The 21,115-nt window shown below is 44.9% G+C and overlaps 1 pseudogene; it reads right to left on the bottom strand.

Moving 5' to 3' along the window:
* The window catches only part of LOC135519531 (ceramide kinase-like protein), an 85,335-nt pseudogene that overhangs the window by 23,774 nt on the left and 40,446 nt on the right, over positions 1 to 21,115 (bottom strand).

The raw sequence follows: 21,115 nt of genomic DNA, 5'->3' as shown, positions 1-21,115 counted from the left end.
TTACAGTTCCCCCCGGTCTGTACGGGACAGAGCGTTTCCCTGGAGCCCGGGACACGTGGAACGGAAATGGCCCGGTTTGCCGCAATCTAGACAGCGTCGCTCCCTCATCCGGCGGTCTCTCTCAGCCTGGGAGATGCGTCCAATCTGCATGGGTTCCGGTGGAGCCAGCGATGATAAAGGTGGGGACTCGGAGCTGGGACTGATAGGGGCTAGAGGTCTACGGTTGAGTTCTCTCTCTCTCAGACGCTGGTCAATGCGTGAGGCCAACTTGATCAGGGACTCGAGATTGTCCGGTGGTTCCCGAGTGGCCAGTTCATCTTGGATAGTGTCGGAAAGGCCTTTCAGAAAGCACACCGTGAGCGCCTCGTTGTTCCAGCCACTCGCTGCTGCCACCGTGCGGAACTGGATGGCATAGTCCGTCACGCTGCGCCAACCTTGATGGAGAGTCAGGAGCTGTTTGGCTGAGTCAGAACCACTGCTTGGGCCTTGAAACACTCGTTTGAATTCCTCAGCAAAGGCAGAGTAGCTGGCACAGCAGGAACTATGGGCATCCCACACAGCAGTAGCCCAGGCCAGGGCTTTTTCCGACAGCAGGGTGATGATATATGCGATCTTAGACCGGTCGGTGGGAAACGACGAGGGTTGCAGCTCAAAGGAGAGAGAACATTGAGTGAGAAAGCCTTTACAAGCACTTGGATCACCTGAGAACCGTTGGGGAGGTGGAAGACGAGGTTCAGCCAGGGGGTTAACTGCCATGGGTACATGAACCTGAGGTACTGGGACGGAAACTGTTGCCGGGGTAAGTCGATCAGATATTTGCTTAATGGAAGTCAGCATCTCCGACAGAAGATGAGAATGTCTAGCCATTAAGGCCTCTTGCTGAACCAGGGCGGCTTCGTGGCGTTGGACAGTCTCCTGGTGGTGGGACAGCGTGGCAAAAGGTCCTGGGAACTGGCTGCCTCTGGGTTCATTTTTGGCTCTGTGTTTCTGTCAGGACCCGGTTTCGAACCTGGGTCTCCGGAGTGAGAAACAGTCACTTAACCAACTGAGCCACGAATAGACAGCAGAACCCAGAAGATGAGGCAGACACAGCAGTACTTAAGACGGTGTATTTAATAAAGAAAAAATCCTAAAATACAAAAAATGGCAAATCCAAAAGGTGGTAGGAAAAACACAAAAAGACCTCAAAAGAAACTCACCAAAAATAAACAAAAACAAAAAAACAGAATACCACAAGAACTTCACCCGGAATCGACAAGAGCACACAGAACACTAGGGCAGGGTGCTAACATACAAACACAGAGCACAGAACTGAGGGAAACAAAGGGTTTAAATACAATCAGGGGAAACGAGACACAGGTGCAAATAATAATGGGGATCAAGGGAAAAACATAGGGACAAAAAGCACAATGGGGACATCTACTGACCAAAACCCGGAACAACCCTGGCCAAATCCTGACATATATATATATATATATATATACAGTGCCTTGCGAAAGTATTCGGCCCCCTTGAACTTTGCGACCTTTTGCCACATTTCAGGCTTCAAACATAAAGATATAAAACTGTATTTTTTTGTGAAGAATCAACAACAAGTGGGACACAATCATGAAGTGGAACGACATTTATTGGATATTTCAAACTTTTTTAACAAATCAAAAACTGAAAAATTGGGTGTGCAAAATTATTCAGCCCCTTTACTTTCAGTGCCGCCCTCTCCTCCGGCGGCGTTGTTTTGGGTCTGCCTCTGGAATCAGTTCAAATGTCCTGGTGGTGCGGACAAAGGATCCGCTTCGGGAAAGTCGTATTCCTGGTTGTAGTGCTGGTAAGTTAACGTTGCTCTGATATCCAATAGTTCTTCCCGGCTGTATGTAATTACACTTAAGATTTTCTGGGCTAACAAAGTAAGAAATAATACATCAAAAACAATTTACTGCAATGTTTCCTAAGGATTAGAAGCGAGGCAGCCCTCTCTGTCAAAGCCATCGCAGAGTTGCTATTTTTTCATAACATTTATAACTGATTTTACTATACATTATACTGCATTTATAACAGGGATACAGCTAATACAATAAACATATTGTTTGAATGTCCACAAAAAGAGGGCATTCTATCTACAAAGTATATTTTGTGTGGCATGTTTTCCAGTAAACCCTGGTATTGTCTCTTATCTCTTCACAGCCCAATCCTCTTGTCTATCAGGCTAAGTCGGGAGAAGCTCACACACCACCGCCAACACAACAGATCAGACAATTCACTACCAGGAACTTCACCTCCTCCTCAGACAGACAGACGTATGGTAAGGTTTATATTCTCCGAACACCAGAACCAAATAACACCTGCCCAAGCCAGCTATTAGAATTGTTAACATTTATGTTAAGAGTCTGTCACAAGAGACTCAGCGAGTGTGAGAAAGCCCTATCTACACCGTGAGACAAAACGGAGAACGTGTGAGGGACAGGATGACAGCCCTTCCCCCTTGTTCTCCAGGGACTGTTCATTCTTCCAGGGGGCCTGTTAACCAGATCTAGTAGTCAGAAGACAATACCAGCAGCTCTGCTCAGGGCCTCCCACATCCCACAATTGCAGCGATGGAGCTAATTAAGGACCAGATTGCGCCAACCACTAGTTCCTCACCAACCATTCTATTGTGGCGAAGGAGCACCATATAATACTGAAACCCATACCTTATGTGAGGATCGCACACACACGCAGACACACAACTTGGTGGAATTGTAAAGTAAATATGCATACCATTTACATATTAATCCACTCAGTGTATATTTGAGCTGTATTAGATCCCTGTTCCATTGCTAAAAGGTCTCTGTGTTACGAAGCAGCTCTATTATCAATAGCATTGTAGTGATGTCTATATCTTAAATGGGATAATACTGGAGAACATGAGAACGTACCCATGATGATGTACATTGCAGTGGTAACACGGTGCCATATGCCATAGACAGAACACGTCACCGTGTCAGTGGAGCCTGGAGAAAAAGAGATGCAGAACAACATCAGTGGAATGCCATTCACATGATATTGTCGTCAAACAATAAGTAGTTCTCAAAGGGGAAATGTCTATACCATCCAGGTATTTCTGCTATTTGCATTCACTCATTCTCCTATCAATTATCATATTTACCAAACCTATGACTGAGCTTAATTATTGCAGAAGTAAGCCATCTGAATGTAGCAAGCTATCACAATTCGCAATGATACAAAAGACAAGAAAGCCTATGCAAACACAATGTATCCTACTATTTGTAGATGAGGTAGCTAGGGTTAATAATTAATTAATTCAACTTAATATTGTCTGGTGCCAATTAGGCTGAGTTTACCTTGCTGGCAGTGGTGGACGGGATAGAACAGGTGTCAGTGTGTTTGTACTGATTATAGACAAAGACAAACACACAGAACGGAGAGAGAGAGAGAGAGTGGGAGAGAGAGAGCGAGAGAGAGAGAGAGAGAGAAGGAGAGAGAGAGAGAGATTTACTGTATATACGGGGAGAGAGAGAGACAAAGCATGAGACAAAGAGACAAAGGGGAGCGACAGAAAGAGAAAGAAAGGAGAGAAAGAGAGACAGATTTACTGTATATACAGAGAGAAAGAGAGAAAGAAAGAGAGAGAATGAAAAAGTGAGCGAGAGAAAGATATGGAGAGAGAGATAGCAGAGAGATAGCAGAGAGATAGCAGAGAGAGAAAGAGAGAGCAGGTTGTCTCTGTCACTACGTGAGTAGGCATTTCCTTTCAAGCTGCTATCTGCCATGTTGTTTGCTCAGATTAACAGGATATGAGAACTGATGTCTGTAAAGAAGTGCATTACAGACAGATAGGACAGGCTGGGTGGGAGTGAGTGAGTGAGTGAGTGAGTGAGTGAGTGAGTGAGTGAGTGGCTTGAGTGAGTGAGTGAGTGAGTGAGTGAGTGAGTGAGTGAGTGAGTGAGTGAGTGAGTGAGTGAGTGAGTGAGTGAGTGAGTGAGTGAGTGGCTTGAGTGGGTGGCTGGCTGGCTGGCTGGCTGGATGGGTGGTTGGTTGGGTGGGTGGGTGAGGGATTGACTTGTTCCTCCTCTCCTATGAAATGCGGTAGAGGCCTGGACAGCACAGAGCACGGAATACAGGGGTGATGCTCAGACAGCTTGGCTACCGATAGATATTATATAGTGCTGACCTCTGACCTTCCAATCCACTGCTACTATTACACTGTAACAAAGTTGTTCCCAATGATACAATTTATTTCAAAGTGATCTAGATCTTCATTGCTATAATCATTCATTCAATGTATTGATTGGACTAAGACATTTCAAAATGTTTAGATGCTTAGGCGTAAGCATTGTAATGGCATATTATGCAAATTAACTAATCATTTGCATAGTGTGATTCATCTCTTCTTTACTCCATTGCATGGAATGCTTTTGTCCCTTATAATCCAATATATCTACAGTGCAGATAAATACCACATGAGATTTCCCTAATACTACAACGGAACTAGTGTAGATAATAATGTAGTATTTTCCATCATCAGTTTTGTTTACATCTATTGTTCCTAGCCATTGTTGTGTGTGGTGCTCATATTATCAACAGCGATTGTAATTCCATAATTCACACTCGTTAATTTCCCCTTCCCAAAAGGCACACGCACTGCCTCATACATTCAACAACATGACGGATGAAGAGAGGTAACATGCAGGAGGAGGGGAAGAAGAGAGACAGAGAAGGAAAAAGAGAGAGACAGAGAGACATAGACAGAGAGAGAGAGAGAGAGATTGTGTGTGTGTGTGTGTGTGTGTGAGTGTGTGTGTGTGTGTGTGTGTGTGAGAGAGAGAGAGAGAGAGAGAGAGAGAGAGAGAGCGAGAGAGAGAGAGAGAGAGAGAGAGAGAGAGAGAGAGAGTACACAGAGTACACTCTCTAAGCAGAGAGTACACAGAGTACACAGTGGCAGATCACCTGACCACTATGACTAACCCAAACTTAAGGAAAGCTTTAATTATGTACAAACTCAGTGAGCATAGCCTTGCTACTGAGAAAGGCAACCGTAGGCAGATCTGTCTCTCAAAAGAAGACAGGCTATGTGCACAGTGCCCACAAAATGAGGTGGAGCTGCACTTCCTAACCTGCTGCCAAATGTATAACTATATAGACACATACACCCTTTTCTACTTTAACTATTTGCACATAATATGACATTTAAAATGTCTTTATACTAATGGAACTTTTGTGAATGTAATATTTACTGTTCATTTGTCTACTTCACTTGCTTTGGCAATGTTAACATATGTTCCCATGCCAATAAAGCCCTTAATTGAATTGAATTGACAGAGAAAAAGAGAAGAAAAAAAAGAGAGAGAGAGAGAGAGAGAGAGAGAGAGAGAGAGAGAGAAAATGTCCTTGGAAGTGTGTGAGGCACTTCTGCAGAACAATTAACTTAATTTAGCAGACATCATGAATATTCATAATCTCATTAATGTCTCCCCGCCCCTATCCGGGCCGGCAGATGAATTGGATGCAATGACTCGCTAGTCTAGTCAAGCATGACAGAGAGTGAGAGAGTGAGAGTGAGAGAGAGAGAGAGAGAGAGAGAGAGAGAGAGAGAGAGAGAGAGAGAGAGAGAGAGGAGAGGGAGAGGGAGAGGGATAGGGATAGGTAGAGAGAGAGAGGAGGGAGAGAAAGAGAGGAGAGAGAAAGAGAGAGAGAGAGAGAGAGAGAGAGATGGGAGACTTACGAGAGACTAAGAAACTAACGGCACCAACATTGGAATTTCAAAGAAATTAACAGTTAAACAAGTCAAATTAATTAGAATTCCCGAGCGTCTATGCTATACATACAAAACAGCTGTATAAAAAATGTATGATAATGTTTTCTTGTCACATACACCAAATTGGTGCATTGTATAATAGGCTAGTATATAGAAATGATAGCTTGATTAGCATGCACAACGCATTAAGTAGCCCATATTTTTAAGATACAAAAATGTATTTGTAGTCCTCTTAGTAAAAAATGAACAATTTATTGTTTTATTTTTTTATAAATGTAAAGTGAAATTAGTTGTTTAACGGCAGCATACCCCAACTGGTGGCCCGTGGGACGAATTTGGACCGCAGGGGATTTTATTTGGCCCCTGAGTTTTTTGTTTGCAAAAAATAAATACATTTGTTTTGTTTTTTATAATTGCTTTCATTGTTGGACATAATATACTGTAACAACACCAGCAAATCAGCTCCAAGTGATTTTAATTTTGGAAATATGTTCCAAAGTATTCCCACACGTAATAGAGAGATATACAGTGGGGGGGGGGGTATTTAGTCAGCCACCAATTGTGCAAGTTCTCCCACTTAAAAAGATGAGAGAGAACTGTAATAGGTACACTATGACAGACAAAATGAGAAAAAAAATCCAGAAAATCACATTGTAGGATTTTTAATGAATTTATTTGCAAATTATGGTGGAAAATAAGTATTTTATGTTAGGGCTTTTTGCGGCCAATTTGCAGTGTACAAATGATTTGTAATTATGTTCTGGCCCCCTGACCATCCACTCAAGAAAATAAATCATCCCGCGGCTGAATCTAGTTGATGATCAGCCATAGTAGTACAGCCCTAATGTAGCAAATTAGGGTTAAGAGCCTTGCTCAGGGACACATCTACAGATTTTCCTCTTTGCCGGCTGAGGTTTTCAAACCAGAAACCTTTCGGTTACTGGCCCAATACTTTAACCGCTAGACTGCCGCCCTTAGCTCGATTTTTAAATCTCAGCAGACAAAAAAATTAATTAAATGAAAAAACTGTAAGATATATAATAAATATGGATATTGTTGAGACTATGAATATAATGGTTTACTTTGACAGTACCCTAATTCCAACTATTTTCTAAATTCAAATGGTGAAATTTTGATCAACTGTGGAGTTTATTTATTATTTCCTTCAACAAAGGAGACATGATAGCATCCCTCCTTCAGTCTCAGGAGTGACATAGTCATGGTACAGTGGTGCCTATCTCTCCTCTCTCTCCTGTTTGTGACAAGAAACTGTTCACAAATACTCCCGTGGGAACACCCACTAATGAAGAGAAACAGTGACCTCTGAGTGACCAATTTGCAGTGAGTGCAGAGTGGCTGCTAACAACAGCACTCCATTTTACCACCCACCACCACAGCCTAGAATGGCACATGAAGGTCAAACTGTTGGCACAAAAAGCCGGACTGGCCCACGGCAGTGTTGTTGATACCCTCGCTGCAGGCTGTGGTGTGTAGGGTCACTCATGATGCGTGAGTGTGTGTGTGTGTTTATGTGTGGCTATGGGGGTTTATTCCACAAATTATTGGAGTGATGAGCTCTCTATACTACAAGCTCTCACAGTCTCACATCAGAATTAGATGTTCATCCATGTTTCTTAAATGTCAAATTTCGAAGATGTTGCAAACATCAAATTTCGAAGTGTTTAAAGTTGCAATATGTAACTTTTTGGGTGAACCGACCAAACTCACGTAGAAATGTGAGTTATAGATCTATCATTCTCATTGAAAGCAAGTGTAAGAAGCGGTAGATCAATTTTATGTGCGCTATTTTAATATTTTATTTTTTGCCTCTTTTACTTTCGGTTTTGTACACCAACTTCAAACAGCTGAAAATACAATATTTAGGGTTATGAAAAATATATTTCACAGCGGTTTAGATGGTACAATGATTCTCTACACTATACTTGCTTGTTTTGTCATATAAAGTGTCTTCAGAAAGTATTCACACCCCTTGACTTTTTCCGCATTTTGTGGTGTTACAGCCTGAATTTAAAATAGATCAAATTGAGATTTTTTGGTCCCCGACCTACACACAATACCCCATACTGTCAACGTGGAAATATGTTTTTCCAAATTTTTCCAAATTAATTGCAAAATAAAAGCTGAAATGTCTTGAGTCAATGAGTATTCAACCCGTTTGTTAAAAAAGTTCAGGAATAAGAATTTGCTTAAGAAGTCACATAATACGTTGCATGGACTCTGTGTGCAATAATAATGTTTAACCTCTTACATCTATGGGGGCGCTATTTCATTTTTGGATGAAAAACGTTCCCGTTTTAAACAAGATATTTTGTCACAAAAAGATGCTCGACTATGCATATAATTGCTACCGTTCGAAAGAAAACACTCTGACGTGTCCAGAAATACAAAGATCTTCTCTGTGCGTGCCCTATAACGTGAGCTTCAGGCAAAACCAAGATGAGATGGCATCCAGGAAATGACAAGGATTTTTGAGGCTCTGTTTTCCATGGTCTCCTTATATGGCTGTGAACGCGAGAGGAGTAAGTCTGCCCTTTCTGTCGTTTCCCCAAGGTGTCTGCAGCATTGTGACGTATTTGTAGGCAGATCATTGGAAGATTGACCATAACAGACCACATTTACCACGTGTCCGCCCGGTGTCCTGCGCCGAAATTGGTGCGCAAAAGTCACCTGCCAGTATTTTTCCATACGATACAGAGAGTAAAGCAAGCTTCCACGAACTGCATGTCAATTAAGAGATATGTGAAAAAACACCTTGAGGACTGATTCCAAACAACGTTTGCCATGTTTCGGTCGATATTATGTAGTTAATCCGGAAAAAGTTTCACGTTGTAGGTGACTGCATTTTCGGTTCGTTTCGGTAGCCAGACGCAATGTAGAAAACGGAACGATTTCTCCTACACACAGACGCTTTCAGGAAACACTGCACATTTGGTATGTGACTGAGAGTCTCCTCATTGAAAACATCAGAAGCTCTTCAAAGGTAAATGATTTTATTTATCTGGTTTTTGTGAAAATGTTGCGTGCTAAATGCTACACAAAATGCTATGCTAGCTTTGCATACTCTTACACAAATTAGTCAATTTCTATGGTTCAAAAGCATATTTTGAAAATCTGAGATGACAGTGTTGTTAAGAAAAGGCTAAGCTTGAGAGCAGACGCATTATTTTAATTTTATTTGCGATTTTCAGAAATCGTTAACGTTGCGTTATGCTAATGAGCCTGAGGCTTTAGTCACGATCCCGGATCCGGGATGGGGAGTTTCAAGAAGTTAACATGATTTACAATTACCTGTACAGTTACACATACAATTACCTGTAAGGTCCCTCAGTCGAGCAGTGAATTTCAAACACAGATTCAACCACAAAGACCAGGGAGGTTTTCCAATGCCTAGCAAATAAGGGCATCTATTGGTGTAAAAAAAAAATCTGCTTGAAAATCTATGGTAAGACCTGACAACGGTTGTCTAGCAATGATCAACAACCAACTTGACAAAGCTTGAAGAATTCTGAAAAGATTGATGGGCAAATGTTACTCAATCCAGGTGTGGAAGCTCTTCGACTTATTGTTATGGGTGTGTACTGGAGGCGAAGTCAGGTGCAGGAGAGCAGAGTGTAGATAACAGGCATACTGTTTATTCCGGTCCAAACGAAAGCACATAAGTACATAAACGTGCCCAAAACAGGGAACTTAAACAAAAGTCGATCACCGAACGCCGCACGAACAAGGAGAGGAGCAGACTTTGGTGGAAGTCGTGAAAGTGCCTCCCCCCCGACGCCCGGCTCCAGCGGCATGCCAACAACGGCCTCGGGGGCGACCCGGAGGGTGAGGCACAGGGCGATCCGGCCGGGGACGGTGAAACTCCCGCAGCAGTTCGGGGTCCAAAACATCCGCAACCGGGACCCAGCACCTCTCCTCCCACTCCACGAGGTACTGAAGGGCCGCTGCCCGATGCCTCGAATCCAGGATGGAACGAACGGAGTATGCCGGGGCCCCCTCGATGTCCAGAGGAGGCGGAGGAACCTCCCACACCTCAGATTCCTGGAGCGGACCAGCCACCACCGGCCTGAGGAGAGACACATGTAACGAGGGGTTAATACGGTAATCAGAGGGAAGCTGTAATCTGTAACACACCTCCTCAGGACTTTGAATGGACCCACAAACCGCGGACCCAGCTTCCGGTAGGGCAGGCGAAGGGGCAGGTTTCGGGTCCAGAGCCAGACCCGGTCCCCCCGAACACCGGGGTCTCACTGCGGTGACGGTCCGTGATGGCCTTTTGGCGCAGTGCGGCTCACTGGAGGTGAACATGGGCAGCCTCCCATGTGTCTTCCGCGCACCGGGAACAAGTCATCCACCGCAGGAGCCTTGGTCTGACCCTGATGCCACGATGCCAGAACCGGCTGGTACCCCAATACACACTGAAAGGGGGAGAGGTTAGTGGAGGAGTAGCGAAGTGAGTTCTACGTCATCTCGGCCCACCGCACGAACGCCTCCCACTCCCCCGGCCAGGCCCGGCAATAGGACCGCAGAAACCTTCCCACATCCTGGTTGTTGTGGAACGGGTAAGGGGTATAGCTTACCTCTGGGCAGGTGTCTTGGAGCCTTACACTGGGCACACACCGAGCAAGAGGAAACATAAACCCTCACGTCCTTAGCCAAGGTGGACCACCAGTTCTTCCTAGTCAGACAGCGCACCGTCCGACCAATCCCCGGATGACCAGAGGAGGGTGACGTGTGGACCCAATAGATCAACTGGTCACGGACAGCAGACGGAACGTACATACGCCCGACGGGACACTGGAGGGGAGCGGGCTCTGTATGCAACGCCTGCTCAATGTCCGCGTCCAGCTCCCACATGACCGGCGCTACCAGGCAAGAGGCTGGGACTATGGGAGTCTGGTCCATGAGCCGCTCCTCTGTGTCATACAGCCGGGACAGTGAGCCTGCCTTCATATTCTGGGAATCTGGTCTGTAGGACAGGGTAACACAAAACGGGTAAAGGACATGGTCCACTTTGCCTGAAGTGGATTCAGTCTCCTCGCTCCCCAGATGTACTCCAGGTTGCGGTGGTCAGTCCAGATGAGGAAAGGGTGTTTAGCCCCCTCAAGCCAATGTCTCCACGCCTTCAACGCTTTAACCACAGCCAACAGCTCCCGGTCCCCCATATCATAGTTACGCTCCGCCTGGCTGAGCTTCTTCGAGAAGAAAGCACAGGGGCGGAGTTTCGGTGGCATACCCGGGCGCTGTGAGAGCACGGCTCCTATCCCAGCCTCGGATGCATCCACCTCCACTATGAACACCAAAGAGGGATCCGGATGGGCCAGTACGGGAGTCAAAGTAAACAGAGCTCTTAGCTGCCCAAAAGCCCTGTCCGCCTCAGCCGACCACTGCAACCGTACAGGACCCCCCTAGAGCAGTGAGGTAATGGAAGCAGCCACCTGGCCAAAACCCTGGATAAATCTCCGGTAGTATTTGGCAAACCCTAAAAATCGCTGCACCTCCTTTACCAGGGTGGGAGTCGGCCAATTACGCACGGCTGCAATGCGGTCACTCTCTATCTCCACCCCTGATGTGGTAATGCGATACTCTAGGAAGGTTTTTCTCAGCCTTGACGTACAGGTCAGGCTCCAATAGTCTTCCAAGTACCCTGCACACCAGGGACACATGATCGGCGTGTGTAGCGGAGTATATCAGAATGTCATCGATATAAACCACTACACCCTGCCCGTGCAGGTCCCTGAAAATCTCATCGACAAAGTATTGGAAAACTGATGGAGCATTCATTAACCCGTACGGCATGACGAGGTACTCATAATGCCCTGAGTTGGTACTAAACGCTGTCTTCCACTCGTCTCCCTCCCGGATACGCACCAGGTTATATGCACTCCTGAGATCCAGTTTCTTGAAGAAGTGCGCCCCATGTATTGACTCAATCGCCGTGGCAAATAAGAGGTAGCGGGTAACTGTACCTCACCGTGATTTGATAGAGACCTCTATAGTCAATGCACGGGCCCAGACCTCCATCCTTCTTCTTCACAAAAAATTAACTTGAGGAGGCGGGTGAAGAGGAAGACCGAATGTACCCCTGACGCAGGGATTCAGAGACATATGTCTCCATAGCCACCGTCTCCGCTTGCGACAGGGGATTACACGTGACTCCTGGGAAGCGCAGCGTCTGCCAGGAGATTTATCGCGCAATTCCCCCATCGATGAGGTGGTAATTGAGTCGCCTTTTTCTTTTACAGAAGGCGAGAGCCAAATCGGCATATTCTGCGGGATGCGCATGACGGAGACCTGGTCTGGACTTTCCACCGTGGTAGCATCAATGGAAACCCCTACACACCTCCCCGAGCACTCTTGCGACCACCCCGTTTGATCCCTCTGTTGCCAGGAAATGGTGAGATTAGGATGAGCCAACCATGGAAGGCCTAGTACCACGGGAAACGCAGGACAATCAATGAAGAAGAGACTGATTTTCTCCTTGTGACCCCCCTGCATCTCCATGACCAGGGAGATGGTGGCCTCCCTGATTAGCACGTACCCTAATGGTCGACTATCCAGAGCGTGAACCGGGAAAGTTCTAACTACAGGAATGATGGGGATGCCTAAACTAAGGGCTAACGCTCTGTTGATAAAATTCCCAGCTGCGCCTTTATCGACGAGCGCCTTATGCTGGGAATGAGGGGAAAACTCAGGGAAACAAACATTTACAAACAGATGGTCAACAGAGTACTCTGGATGAGTGTGGTGCAGACTTACCTGGGGTGACGCCAGAGTGCCCTGCCTGTTGCCTCGACTTCCAGAGGGACCGACACGTCACCGACTGGCAGTGTGCCATCTGCGGCCACAGATGGTGCACGTGATGGCCCCTCCTCCAGCCTCCCTACGAGCAGCCCCTCCCAACTCCATGGGCACCGGAGTGGGGTTGCAGTAAGAAGGAACCGACAGAGCCCCTTCTGGACATCCACGGGTGACCAGCAGGTTATCCAACCGGATGGACAAATCCACCAGTTGGTCAAAGGAGATGGTGGCATCCCTGCAGGCCAGCTCACGTCGATGAGGGCCCTGTTGTTCCAGCCTGCTCCAGTGGCCAAGGTCCGGAATTCCAGGGCGAACTCCTGGGCGCTCCTCCTCCCCTGCCTCAAATGGAAGAGCCGTTCCCCAACCGCTCTATCTTCGGGCGGATGGTCGAAGACGGCCGGGTGAACTCCTTGAAGGTCCAATGCCGCGTCTCCTTCTCCCCACACGGCGTTTGCCCACTCCAGAGCTCTCCCCACGAGGCATGAGACGAGGGGCGGACACTTTCTCCCTTCCTGAGGGAGCTGGGTGAACAGTGGCCAGGTAGAGGTCCAGTTGTAACAGGAATCCCTGGCACTGTGCTGCCATCCCATCAGGGAGAGACCCATCTCACTGGGACTGGCTCCGGACGGGACGGGGAGAGGTAACCCCGGTTGCGTTGGTCGAGGCACTGGAGAGACTTCCTGTCTCTCCCAGAGGTCCATGGTCTGGACAACGCAATCCATCATGGCACCAAGATGATGTAACATTGCAGAATGTTCCTGGATGCGCTTCTCGACTCCTCTAACCGGGATACCTGCTCCTGCTGACTCCATGGTTGGTGTGAAATTCTGTTACGGGTGTGTACTGGAGGCAAAGTCGGGTGCAGGAGAGCAGTGTAGATAACAGGCACACTTTATATTTCAGTCTAAATGAAAGCACATAAGTACATAAACGTGACCAAAACACAGAACATAAACAAAAGTCTGGCGCGTGACAATACCCACATAACATAAAACAATTTCACACAACGACATGGAGGGGAACAGAGGACTAAATACATTCAGTGTGATTGTGGAATTAAAACCAGGTGTGTATGGAACAAGACAAAACAAATGGAAATATGAAAAATTGAGCGGCAATGGCTAGAAAGCCGGTGACATCGATCGCCGAACACCGCCCGAACAAGGAGAGCCGACTTTGGCGGAAGTCGTGACACTTACCCAGAAAGACTCACAACTGTAATCGTTACCAAAGGTGCTTCTACAAAATATTGACTTGGGGTGTGAATACTTGTGACGTATTTCTGTAATTAATTTTCAATACATTTGGAAAAAATGTTAAAAACATGTTTTCACTTTTTCATTATGGGGTATTGTGGGTTGATGGGTGAGGAAAAAATATATTTTATAAATTTTGAATTCAGGCTGTAACACAACAAAATGTGTAATAAGTCAAGGGGTACGACTAGTTTCTTAGGTTTTGGATAGGCTTGCAACCAAAATATCAAAAACAACTTTATATCGCTGGATTCGAACATTCAACCTTTGGAATCAGATGCTTACACCATCTATAACACCCTAGGAAGACCAAAACCCTAGTGGCCGGTTTCCACGTCATCTCCCGACGTCCTCAAACATGGATAGATGACGAATACTGACTTGTATCACGGGGTGACCTGCCTGCTCTATAACCATCATCTACTGCATGAGGCATACACTCAGCCAATGTCTGAGCCACATGCATGTTCATTGGTTGATGGAACTTTCACAATTTTATAGTGGAATAGACTGCTGTATAATTGTGGTTCCGTCTCAAATACAAGGCATTTAGCTCCCAGTGCAATCAAACCAAATTGCAATTCAACCAAGTTGAAAAGGATACACTTGCTTGAATGACCAGTTTGTTTTCAATTGAGAAGTAAATAACTCCCTCTATGGAAATGTCATTGAATCCCTGAGCTGACAAGGTAAAAATCTGTCATTCTGCCCCTGAACAAGGCAGTTAACCCACTGTTCCTAGGCCGTCATTGTAAATAATAATTTGTTCTTAACTGACTTGCCTAGTTCAAAAAATATGTTTTGATTGCTCTATTAACACAATTTCACAATGCTCAAATTTGAGAAGCCCCTGCTATGCTTCAAGAAAACATGTATAACCATATGACCTTTATGGATTGATGGTGTGTAATAGCACACAAGCTAAAACCATTCAAACCAATATGGGGTTCTATTAGCGGATGTGCACTTCATAAACTACATGGTCATCTCAACACCCGGAGATAAGCTGTTCTAAATATTGGGTGAGGATTGAGAACAGCTGCAGAACAGAGAGGTCAAGCCATCCTTGCTCCTCACCTGCTGGAGTGTGTGTGTGCATGCGTGTGTGCTTGCGCATGTGCGTGTGTGTGTACGTGTTTGTTGTTGTGTGTGTGGGCTGCCACCCTTGCTCTTCACCTGCTGGTATTAGCCCTAGAGGAAGTGGTGCTTGGACAGGCGTGAACATGGAGTCTGTGTCCCTGCCTGACTCCATCTGAGCCTGCAGCAACAAACCATGGGCCATCTCGGCCACCGAGCCGTCCCCACCGAAAGCCACAACCCTGGAGAAAACACACATGTATGAGATACAGCACACGCGTAAATCGGCCACGAATTGTCGACGCTGACACACACCACCCTGAAGGATAAAATACAACGTTACACACACAGAGCATGAAACAGTGAACTTCAATGCAGCTCAGGGTAAATGCCTGAGTAAGGTTTTCCTCCTCTAAGCCTACGTAACTGAGCTAAACATGACATACTGACATAGCAAGATAAATCAATCATATTAATCACCTGACTAAACAGAGAACATGTCTGTAATACAGGTCAGGGCTAGACAGACAGGTGCATACACATGCAAGAACGCACACACACACTCTCTACATTCATCACTATTACAGCGCTTGACCTGTTTATTATATAAGTAGAATCCATTTCAATTCATTGAAATGATAATTCCCATTAAATGTATTGAATAGTCAGATTATGTCATGGATGCAGCATTTTACAGGAATTTGGTCAAATCTGTAAGCCTGAGCCTATTTAGCTCCTATAAGCACATTACTAATACATCAGTACATTTTTTTTATTTTACCTTTATTTAACCAGGCAAGTCAGTTAAGAACAAATTCTTATTTTCAATGACGGCCTGTGAACAGTGGGTTAACTGCCTGTTCATGGGCAGAACGACAGATTTGTACCTTGTCAGCTCGGGGGTTTGAACTCGCAACGTTCCGGTTACTAGTCCAACGCTCTAACCACTAGGCTACCCTGCCGCCCACATCAGTACATCAGTACATCAGTGCACTGATGAAAGCTTATTACAGTTAATTTCAGAAATGCTTTTGAACAAGACCTTATATTACCATTCCTAAAAAGATTAGTTTAGCCTCCAATCCATGGCTAGTTGTAATTAAAGGGTGATTATATTGGGTAAAATTGTATTAGAGTATTTTATTGGCCACTCCCATTGGATGACATGCCTGTTACTAAGGTTTTGATATTGAGCTGTAGTTTACCTAGCAGTGGTAACAAAACAAAGCAATATGTGCATAAAGGTCAGCACTAAATGTGGTCAAAATTCTAGGATTCCGTGAATTGATTACTAGATGCAGTGTTTGTTTGTTTCACTCACTGAAAACATGATTAATCAGCAGCAAGGAATTTGTCTGTCATATGCTGAGCTGATGAGGCCCACCTCACAATGTATGACAGACTCAGGTTATGTGCAGGTTATATAGCTGAGGCATTAGATAGGAGCCAGGCTTTGACCTCAAGTTCTGCATCGTGTTCCAAAGATGTCTAATAACATATCATTCTCCTCCATGCCTGCCTAATGTTCTGTCATTGCTTGGTTATACACTGGCAATACATCCCTCTATTAAAGAACACAGGCTCTCCACTAAACTACCCCTCATCTCCTATCCACCCCCCCCCCCACCCCCCACCCCACCCCCCACCCCACACACACACCCCCAAGCAGGAAGGCAGTAATAAAATCTGTAAAAGGCAGTAAAGCTCCGGTTAATACAATGTTTTAATTTGAGGAGCTGATAATTAACACTAATGTGAGATCTGGAAATAATTACACACATCGCAACAGCCTACAGTAGTGTCTGACATTCCTATTGTGTTACACACACCACGATTCCATGGGTTGTGTCCCAAATGGCACCCTATTCCATTTATAGTGCACCACTTTCAACCAGAGCCTTACGGGCCCTGGTCAAAATTTGTGAACTTTAAAGAAAATAGTGTGCCATTTGGGTCACAGCCCATGTAACAGGGACTGAGGCTGTCACACCCTGCATGACTTCCTCGGAAAACAGTAGTCAAAAATATACTTTTTTCCTTAAAAGCAGAGATTAATGAGTTATGATGTATTAATGAAGACATACGTGATTAGTGTTTTATGCCTTCGCACCACTTCTCAGTCTTCTGGGGTTAATTAAGCTGGTGTTGACAAGACAAAGAGGAGATGATCTAGAATCAGACCATTGCGAAGGACCCTGAATCTATAACACCACATACTCTATTGGGAATATGTCTTCCAGACAGAAAGCCTCTCCTTAAGCGGAATACTCTAGAAAACCTCATCCTCTATGGGGAATATACCATACGTCTTCCACACAGTCTGTGAAAGCTTCCTATATAGCTAGACACAATTCCTTTCTAACCAAAGTTTAAAAAAAGCTCAATAGAGACGGACAACTAATAACTTACAAATGTTGTATGAAATAAGCCTTGTGTGAATCCTGTACAATCAGGTTCTGACTCTGATTGAAGTGCATGTTATGAACCCTGTCTCTGAACAATTTGAGGGATATTGCAAATCAATTAGACATTACATGACACTTGTATTGGTAATACCACAGCTTCCCTGCTTAAAGATGATACTGTACCGCAAACAACCGAACAAGGCTATGTTGGGTTAAGTAGCTTAGCTTGAATCTTCCGGGACTTACCCAGTGATTTTTCCATGCAAACAGAATATTTAATTTTGATAAGAGGAGCATAACATATGTCTGACTCTTAACGTCAACCATAAATCCAAACATTAAAACCTACAGTACACAATACACATTTGTTCTTATCATGTAAGAAATATTGAGATATTCATTGAGATATTGGTTGTGTATATGTGTCTAGTATATGTGGGCCACATTAATGAGGTTGTGAGAGCAGGACAGAAGGATCATGAGCTCAGCTTTTCCACCAGTCACTCTTCACACCTGCTCCATCTGTCCCTCATATCAGACCTGCCTAGCAGAGCATGAGCCAGACATCCCTCTGTCTTTCTGTTCTCCCTCTCCTGCTTACCTCCCACCCTTGTCTACCTCCCACCCTACATCTTCTTCCTGCCTCTACCTCCCTCCTCCTCCTCCTCCTCCTTCCCCACCCTGCCCTCTACCCTTCTCTCCCCTATCCCTCCTAAGGGTTAGGTTGTGGTGTAGACTAATCTGTGCTGATCTGCTGAGCGACACCAATGCAGCAATCCTGGTTTAACAGGAGTTTGGAGCTACCTAAAAGGATCTAATTGTGACTATAATGCAGACACATGGGAGCTATGGTGTGGCAGTGTGGTGTAAAAACACACTCACACACATGCACACACACAGACAGGGAGAAAACGCACACACACACACGCACACGCACCAGCAGTCTGCTGGATGGGAGGTACTTCATCACTGCTTCCAGAACAAGTAATTAAAGTGCCACCTGCCGTGCCCACACTGGAGAGGACACACACCCACACACTCCTGTAAAGGAGACTGCCTCGGCTGGGTCAACTTGGTCCCCTGGCACACTGTTCTAATCATAGTATTATCACTAATGTTTTTAAACCTGGACTCTCCCTTCCCTCACCGTCTTTCTCTCTACTCTCTCTCTCCTCTCTCTCTCCTTTCCTCTCTTGCTCTCCTTCTCTCTCTCTCTCTCCTTCTCTTTCTCTAACTTTGCTTTTTTATTACAGCTACTGTAAATGCCACCTTAAGAGGATAAACAAAACTGACCGGACCACAGACATGGGATTACTTCCTCATATGACTTTGACTCTGTGCCATCATCCATCCCCATTCCTCCATCCCCATCCCTCCATCCCCATCCCTCCCCCTCATCCCTCCACCCCCATTCCTCCACCGTCATCCCTCCACCCTCATCCCTCCACCCTCACATCACAGCCCAGTATAATACCTTGTATTAATTGGAATCTCACCATGCTGATTACTCAACACCATATCAATGTGGTGTTTTTGTTTACCTACCTAACTGAATAGAAAAAATGAATAAAGTGAATAAAAGGTTTTATTAATTTCCTTAGATGAGATTAGATGTATCATTCTGCTGCAGCTGCATTCCCGTACTGGGAACACCTGCTCATATCAGTCTATTGGTTGGTTTTCTTTCTGTCTGATATTTTATGGAGAGGATTTATATGGACCATCTAACAGATAGTGTGGCAAGCAAACCTACCCATAATATTCATCCAATTAGATTCTGCACAGAATGAATAAAGTGTGCCCTTTTTCTTTCAGTGACTGTGAAGAGAGAAAGGCAAGAGAACATAAATAAATGTGTTAATGAATGAAAGATTAAATCAGAGGGCTGGGCTGGCACAAAAACATGGCTTTTAGTATCCCTATCCAATGTTAATTTGGCACATGGCTGATGAACATATGGGGGTGGTGGTAAAGTACAATTTATACTTGCATGCGGTTTGGATTTTGTATGAAGAAAAGAAAAGCAATGCAAAGAGGCTGCCTCCAGAGTGTTAATGCTTCTCTCACTTATGCAAAACAAGGTCAGTAATGCCACTGCTCATGTTCATTATTTTGTTATAACGTGTAGTTGGTGTGGATATTTTAAATCTTTTGCAACACTGATGTTCATTATTTTGTAATAACTTGTAGTTGGTGTGTTATTCTAAATCTTAAATCTGTTTTTTTCAGGCAGAAAGAGGTCAAACTTTCCGGGGGGAAGGACATCCGAGGGACACAGTGAGACTACTATGATGTACAACAGCACTGGAGCGAGTTGATACATTGGCAATTTGGGATGTGGGCATATCCACAGTGGGGGTGTGGGGGAGACAGGAAGGATAGCGGGTGTCACGCCAGGGAGAGGAGGACCCGTATCCCCACCCAGTTCTCCAGAGACTAGGTAGCTGTCACTCTGCATCGCTGTCCTTAACACACAGATACAATTACCCCCTACCTCATCCCCCACCCGACTCACACACCCACAAAGGAAGATGCCAAGGAATATGGGGGAACGGGGTTCTATACCACAGATGGCGTTACATGGCCTTGCCCCATTTAGCATTTCTGGGGCACCTCCTCTCCGTCGGAGCAGGTTAGTCCCAGCTGTACCCACCCATCACACACACCCTTGCACACACACACATAACCATCACAGGTGCCTCCATGACGGATGTGACACTGGCAGATGAGGATTTGTTGTGTGAGAATGTGTACCATATTGGTTAGCGTGTCGGGCCAGTAACCGAAAGGTTGCTGGATCGAATCCCTGAGCGGACAAGGTAAAAAATATGTTGTTCTGCCCCTGAACAAGGCAGTTAACCCACTGTTAATTAAATAAAGATTTCATTTTTTTAAATTCATTTTTTTAAATCTATCTGAAGAACCACATAGATGTTTCATTCCTGGTCTATGTCTCTGGTACCAATGCCTACCATTGCAGTTGTTTTGTTACATGGAAATGTTAGGTGGACATTTACACTGAATGTACAAAACACCCAGATGAATGCTATGAACCCTTATTGATGTCACTTGTTAAATCCACCTCAATCAGTGTAGAAGAAGGGGAGGAGACAGGTTAAAGACAGAATTTTCAGCCTTGAGACAATTGAGACATGGATTGTGTATGTGTGCCATTCAGAGAGTGAATGGGCAAGACAAAATATTGGTTGTAGGTGCCAGGCACACAGGTTTCTGTTAAGAACTACAACGCTGCTGGGTTTTTCATGCTTAACAGTTTCCTGTGTGTATCAAGAGCAGTCCACCACCCAAAGGACATCTCGCTAACTTGACACAACTGTGGGAAGCATTGGAGTCAACATGGGCCAGCATCCCTGTGGAATGATTTCGACACCTTGTAGAGTCCATGCCCTGACAAATTGATGCAGTTCTGAGGGCATAAAAGGGGGGGGGGTGCAACTCAACATTAGGAAGGTGTTCTTAATGTTTTGTACACTCAGTGTACAGCAAAAACAGGGGCTTGAACATATCCTGCAATCCGGACAGAAATACACTATAGCCAAAAATGATCTGCAGGAATGTTTCTTCCCTGGTACCAGTTGTGTTGTCATATCAAGATGATGTTGATGTATGTTGTGTACATACAGTGAAAACAGTGACTATGCAGAGATGCTTTTTTATCCAGAAGAAATGGCCCATATACATAAATTCACATAAACTCTATGATTTGTCATGCATTAGATATTCTATGCAACTGTTATTCTAAATATTACAACTATATGCTTACAAAAACATGTTTTACTCTGTTT

This window comes from Oncorhynchus masou, chromosome 29 (genome assembly GCF_036934945.1).
Source record: "Oncorhynchus masou masou isolate Uvic2021 chromosome 29, UVic_Omas_1.1, whole genome shotgun sequence".
In the NCBI taxonomy this organism is placed as follows: domain Eukaryota; kingdom Metazoa; phylum Chordata; class Actinopteri; order Salmoniformes; family Salmonidae; genus Oncorhynchus; species Oncorhynchus masou.
The sequence above is the reverse complement of the archived record's forward strand: the minus strand, read 5'-3'. Positions and strand labels throughout refer to the sequence as shown.